This window comes from Protopterus annectens, chromosome 14.part0 (genome assembly GCF_019279795.1).
Source record: "Protopterus annectens isolate FY-2018-M chromosome 14.part0, PAN1.0, whole genome shotgun sequence".
Lineage (NCBI taxonomy): Eukaryota > Metazoa > Chordata > Ceratodontiformes > Protopteridae > Protopterus > Protopterus annectens.
The window spans coordinates 1,006,720,214-1,006,727,713 of NC_056748.1; the positions used below are offsets into that span (position 1 = coordinate 1,006,720,214).

At 40.1% G+C, this 7,500-nt stretch overlaps 1 protein-coding gene across 2 annotated transcripts in view; it reads left to right on the plus strand.

The window, feature by feature from the left end:
• LRRC27 (leucine rich repeat containing 27) overlaps positions 1–7,500 on the plus strand; it is a 1,872,580-nt gene that overhangs the window by 47,189 nt on the left and 1,817,891 nt on the right. The gene's annotated exons all lie outside the window — the stretch shown is intronic.

Below are 7,500 nucleotides of genomic sequence, written 5' to 3' on the forward strand. Positions count from 1 at the left end.
TTTCCAGTTTGGCAATCTCATCCCTAGGGTTTAGATTATTCATACATTTGTTACTTAAGCAGACACTACCAACTCTCTATACTACAGCTCTTTACTTTTCATGAGGCAAAAACTGCAGCCAAGTTAGGTGACTAATTACATATGCATCTATATCAATTCTTTCTGTGTGCATTTACAAGTTTCACTAAACAAAAATACAAAAGAATTAGTAATTATGTATTGGTGTATAGCTTTTTCCAATAAGTATATTCAGGACAGTACTTTGCTTGTTTTCATCTTCATAGTAGATAATACTTTTCAACACACAACAGTGACAATATTTATAAATTCTGTAAAGGAGGAAGTAGTCTCATTTTTCAGGTTCTTTGTAATTAATTTCCTAGCTATTGTTAATAGACTCCAAAGAAGTGGGAAGTGAACCCTTAAGTCCACTTCTGGGGTTTAGAGCATTATATAACACCAAAAGTTTAGTACGTGTAAATTTATCAGACTACATACAGTACTGGCATGAAGTAATGCATTTCCACAAAAAAGGCTGCAGACCTTTGTAGTCGTACACCATATGCTACCAGATGTAAATGTCCAATAACCAGCATTATCTTTGATGAATAAATATGTATGTACACACACACACACACACACACACACACACACACACACCTTGTCAGCATCATCATCATCGTCGTCAACCGCATTTCTCCCATTTTTTTACATCAGGTGGGGGTGTTTTGTTAATTGTCTCCAGCTCTCCTGATTTAATACCACTCTCATAACATTTTCACCAGTCATGCCTGACTGTCCCAAGTTTTCTCTCACAAAATCCTTCCACCTGTTTGCTGGATGCCCTCATTTCCTCTTGCCTTCTTCCTGTCTGTCCCAAATCATCTTCACCAGATTCTCTTCTGCTTTTCTGGTATTATCTGTTCCCTTTGACCTTTTCTTCAATTACAGCTACTTTGACTTCTGTGCTGATGTCCTCATTTCATTCGCCCCACAGTGTGCATCCTACCCCTGACCTCAGGCACATCATCTCCATCTCCTTTAGCTTCCTCAACTGCTGTGCCTTTTTCTCCCAGTTTTCTGTGCTCTACAGAAGTACTGGTTGGACCACTGTTTTGTACACCTTACTTTTCAGTTTCTTTGGGATTTTTCTGTTATTCACTACCCTGACATTCTGTGCCATTTGGCTGCAGCCCTTCTGATTCTAACATTGACCTCCGCATTGAGACTTCCCTTCTCCTTAACCACTCTTTCCAGATACTTGACACGTTACTTTACAGATACTTGACGCACATTAACTTGTTTGGCTATTTTACTTTCTTACTTATTTCTCATCTTCTTTTGATTTCCCCCATTTTCTTCCATGTACAACTGTCCTGTCTGTACTCTGTTTCATCCGTTGCACCTTCAGTTTTGCATTCCATTCCCCTATCCTTTGCTGAAGCTTTTGCTCAGAGTCTGCCTGTATTACTATATCATCAGCTTACAAGTTTGTTGATCTGTCCCCTCAACCTGTTTGTTAATGTAGTCTGTCACCAATATGCACAGCAGTGAGTTTAGAGCTAAATCCTGATGCACTCCCACTTCCACTGGGAACCCTTTTGTGAGTCAACAGATTATATTTGTGCCATTGGATTCTTGTACATAGCCTGCACAAATTCTACCAATGTTTTGGGACTTTATGCCACTGCCAGACAGCCCAAATCGGCTTTCATGAGACCTTGTCATATGGTTTCTGCAAGTCTAGGAATGCCCGATAGGACTCTTTCTCTAGTTTATTTTGTTTTCTCTGCTACCTGAATCACTACAAACATTGGGTCAGTTGTGCTGCATCCTGGTCTGAATCCAAACTGCTCATATCCCATCTTACTTTCTACTACTCTGCGTAGTCCTCTATCAGTTGTCCAGAACTTTCATGAAATGTGACAGGAGTTATTTCTATACTGCCCAGATTTGTGGATGTCCCTTTGTTCTTGTACTCTGGCACTAGAGTTCTTATTCTCCAGTCATCTGGGATACACTTTTTTCTCCATACTGATAAGAGTACCCTCAGGAGCCATTTCTCCCCTATCTTACCCATTGTTTTGATCATGTCTGCTGTGACCTCATCTGAGCCCACTGCTTTCTCCGACTTCAATTTCTTTAGTGCTGCTCTTCTGCGGTGGGCTCCTCCTCTTTCATCGTAGGCTGTGTCTGGGATAGTACAGCTTCTGTGGGGGTTTCTTCATTCAGAAGCTGCTGAAATTGCTCCTTCCATCTGCCTTTGATGTCCTGTGGACTTATGAGCAGGTTGTTGCTGGCATCCTTTTCAGTCTGATGGGGAGTAATAAAAGATATAAGGAGGATGTTTTTTGAGGATAGTTAAATCATTTTCTTACACATTTCAGTTACGGTTGGACCATGCATCTGCACAGCGTAATCCTGGTAGTTTAATATGAAGTTTATATTTTTTTATTATTCTTTTATATATGTTGGAGAGATGAGATCTCCCTGATCACCATTTTATTTCAAGCTTGTTTCGAAACTCCGTAATAGTTAGATATTCTTTTCTGGCCAAATCTATCAAATCAACTTTAGAGATCATGAACTGTCTGCTCATTTTTATTATAAACCACTTATTCATATCTATATTTACCCATTAAATAATGTTAAGCAGTTGACTCAAAAAAAAAATCAGATCTCATCTATACAGTCTGGTGTAAAAAGCTTTTGGGAATATTATAAATCACAGTGCTTTAATCTTTGGATATTTATATATGAATTACCTGAACAATTTCAGTATCGTTTATGTAGTCAGAGTTTGATTATTAGTATGAGTAAGACATTCATTTAACAATCATTTTGTATTATTATTTAAAGTTTGTAGATGTACATAGTGCTGTGTTCATTATTTATTCAAATGATCTCAGGTGGTCTTTTCTAATTGGCTGAATAATCAGAATCTAACCACAGAGCTACTGTTTTAATGATAGATGCTACAGCATATGTTTTTATGTCAGGAAAGCCTATTCCACAATTTTTCCAGTCTGTTACTTGATGTTCCATGGCTATTCCAAGTCTGTTAGGGTAGCACAGAAACTTTAAGCATATACAGTTCAGTTGTTTAATTTGTACTTTAGACAGAAGTAAAGAGATCCCAACCAGATATTATGAAGCCAAGGAAAATTCAGTTATCACTTTTAATGCTAAGTATTTTTCACAAATATGCTGTCAAGAGTTTGAGGTCATAAATCATCACAATATGGTGCCAATATTCATCAGGATGTATTAAAAGTTTTTTCTGCATGCTAGATTAAAATTGAGTCAGACTTATGGAAAATGTGGCAAGAGGAACTCTAATATATGAAAGATTATTTACAAATGAATAACTTTGAGGTCCATTTCGGGGATACACTGTTTGAAGACCAAATTCAAATTCTCCTTAAAATAAAAATTGTAATGGATATTCTGACAATAGATAAGCTCAGACTTTGTTACTGCTTTATAACATTACAGCCGAGTGACGTCTACAGGCGTTTCTGCAGTTATCTCCTACTGCTCCTCTAGGCGTCAAATATTGCCTGCTCATATTTGCATTAATAATTCCAAAACCATACTACACACAAGGCATCAGAATATTTTATCTTGAAGAATATATGATGGCAAACACAATTGTATTGATATATGATCTCTGTCGATAAGTATTTGTTAGAACTGTAAGGTGAAAGCTTCATTTTTTTAAAAGCTGAAGCCACACCCACTGGGAGTTAAAGGTCCACACTCAAAAGAGCTTTACTGGAGGGAATGGAATGTCTTATCAAAAAACGTTACTCAAATTACAGGTATATGCAGTTTTTTTCAATGTGACTAAGTTAGTGCTTCTCTAATCAGGATTTTAGCCTTTATATGGGGACGTCCCACTTGTAGAAAGGGAGCACAGTACTTGTCCCCATGAGTGTGGGAGTGTATTCTTAGTGAACATGGTCTGATGGCACCGCAAGGCTCTTACTGGCATCTTGTATACCAGCTCTGTGTCCACCCTTACATCATTGTCCGTCTCCTATTTCTGTCTAGATGCTGCTTGTTCAGTTATTGCCTCACAAATGCCAGGAGAGCTATGTACCTCATCCCAGTACCAAAGAGAGTAGGCTCCATTTTCTCACTCAGCCTCCTGAGAAGGAAACTGCAAGGATAATTAGACGTACCCTCCCTGTAGCTTCCATCCAAATTCAGGATCATGAAATTTGTTCAATGTAAACTATCTTAATCAGCATTCATATAAGAAAGATGAGAAACATTGGGTCATTGTCACTGTGAAACTTGTCCAACTTGTCCTGCAAGTTGCTTTATATATATATATATATATATATATATATATATATATATATATATATATAGATAGATATTCTAAGTCTTTTGGATTAAGCACTTGGGCTTCAAACCAGTTGTTTTACATTAGGAAGGTTTGTGGCCTGCACTGTGGTGGCAGGACAGGTAGCTTACATCCTTCTAAGTTGGGAACTGCTGATTGAGGGCTCAGTGTCTGTTATTCTAAAAGTGTATTAATTCTGGTTTAAGCACTTGGGCTTCAGGCCAGTTGTTTTACATTAAGAAGGTTTGTGGTCTGCACTGTAGTGGAAGAACAGGTAGCTTACATCCTTCTAAGTTGGGAACTGCTGATTGAGGGCTCAGTATCTGTTATTCTAAAAGTGTATTAATTCTGGTTTAAGCACTTGGGCTTCAGGCCAGTTATTTTACATTAAAAGGGTTTGTGGTCTGCACTCTTGTGGGAGGAGAGGCTGGACTCTGCCCTTCTGAGCTGGGAATTTCTGGATAAAGGTTTATAGTGCCTGCATATTTGAACTGTTTCTTACTGAAATTGGTACACCTTGTTTGCTGTAGCATAGACTACATCCAGGCCTGCTGAATCTATCTTTGTTTCTATGCTTGTTTGCTTGTTATTTTCCTGAAACGCTAATTCCACCTAAACCGTGGCTTTTCAGCGCTTCTGTGGATCCCTAGTGATATCTGCATTGCTTATTGTACTTATTTCCTTGTTTCACTTGAAAGAAAGTTACTGTTTGTCGTTTTTGCATATAAGTTACCTGTAACACATTGCATTTAAGTTACCTGGCACTTGCTCACTAAAGCAATTATATAAGTCAGCACTAAAAAATTAAAAGCACTACACCCTCACAAACTCCCCTTGAGTACCTTGTTCCCCATTGGCCCTTTTTTCAATTATAAAGGAATTCCCAATACTATTCTAGCATGTCCAAAGGTCAGTTGTCAATCTCCTCTCCGGTCCAGCTGGTGAATCTGGGAATCTTGAGGCAATGTTACAACTGCCTCATGTTCACAGACAACCCTCTCCTCCTCCCAACAAATTCCAACACATGTGAGAGATGCAACCATATAGCCATACTGGAGGCTAAGCTCTCTCAACTCAGTACTGGTGAAACCAGTCAGGAGGAGAAGGAAACCACACTCACTACAATTCCAGTCTCACATAGACCTACCACGACAGCAAACCAAACACATAAACACATACTCGGAGGCTCTAAATAAAAATCTGCCTAAGCAGCAGAGAACTCTAAAGCAGACACCCAAGCAACCGCTACCCCAAAACAAAACACGTGCAACACATAGCTCACAAAGCCAGTGTGCCGAACAGTCACAGCCCTTAAGGCTAAACAACACACCTGATACACTTGTAATAGGTGACTCTATCGTCAGGCACACTGATGTCTCGCTCACCAGGCTGAACAAGGAGAAGGTCATGGTGAGCTGCCTGTCTGGCACTAGGATCCGCCACATAACACAAGCACTCAGGTCACTCCAAGGCAAGTACAAATATGACTCAGTCATTGTCCATGCTGGTGTGAATGACCTGAGATGTACCTCCCTGGACTACATGAAAAGAGACATAGAGGAGCTCTCTGAGCATGTATCCCAGGCCGGTATGACCCTGACCTTGAGTAGCATCTTACCCTCACCAAGAATGATGCCACAATATGAAGACAAGATGATCAATTTCAACAATTGGCTTAAGTATTGGTGTCATTCAAAGGGGATCCAATGCCTGCAGCCTGGGATGACATCCTCGACAAGCCACGATGCTTCGCTAGGGACGGCTTGCACCTGTCACCCCTGGGTTTTCGGATATTGGCAAAGGCTCTTGCTACCCCCATAGTGCCGTTTTTAGGCAAGGCTCAAAAGTCAAACCCACCTCCATAGGTATCACAAGGGATAAGAAACTAAGAGTAAAGTTTAAACTTTATTTTTATTGTGTGAGAATGAGGTATCCTATCATACTATGTTATGTGAATATTAAATCCTATGATGTCTTCCTGCATATTTGCATATCCCCCCTCCTTTTCCTTTTTTACCTCGTTCATTTTTTTGTATATTATGTAACTGTGTTTATATCTATGTGGAGCTTTTCTCCCCGGGCCTCTACTGAAAATGGAAATATATCCAGTTAGACTAGCCCGGTTAACAAATGTAAAATAAATAAAATAAAATAAATAAATAAGAGTAATGCTACTCAATGCCAGAAGTCTAAACCTCAAGATGCGCGCACTCGAAACTCTCCTTAGCATGGAGAACATCGATATCTGTGCAGTAACAGAAACCTGGTTCAAGGCTCCCGAGAGCACCCCAGCACTACCAGGTTATACCTCATACCATGCTTTTCGGCCCCAAAACATGGACCGAACCACAAAAGGAGGGGGAGTATCAATATTCGTCAAAGATACCCACACTTCCAGGTTGGTGGCAAAGCACGAAGCATCAGAGACTATCCATGTGCAACTAACAGTGGGTAAAACTGCCTTCCAGTTTATAGCCTGCTACAGACCACCCTCCCAAACCCAGGAACCCCACTCGGCCTTCCTGAGAACACTGGAAAATATGAAGGTCTCTCCAAACACCATTATATTGGGCGACTTCAACTACCCAAACATAGACTGGGAGCATTACTCTAGCTCCAACACCCTAGCCCAAAGGTTCCTAGAATTTATAAACTCAAATGCTATGGAACAACTTGTTACTACTCCCACAAGAGGGGAAAACATACTGGACCTGATCATCACCAACATGGGGACTCTATGCTCCAGACCAGAAGTGTATCCCTCACTGGTAAGATCAGACCATAAACTAATCTCACTGGATATTCGCATCCAGACTCCACCCCCTTCCCTCAAAACCACAGTGAAAAACTTCTCTAAAGCAAATTTCACACTCCTCAAAACCAAGGTGGAATCCTTCAAAGCCCCTGGGCCTGTGGAAAATACGGCCCAGACCGCAGAATCCTTTATAAACGCATTCTATGAACACCTTCAGGAATGCATGGATCATGCAATCCCAAATAAAACCAAGACCCAATCCTCCAAAGGCAGACGTCCTGTCTGGTGGATCCCAGCCATAAACAAACTATACAATAGAAGGAGGAAGCTACTACATGATAGAGCAAAATCCCAAAAAGGGAAGGCATCTCTGAAAACTACGGGCACTCATAAA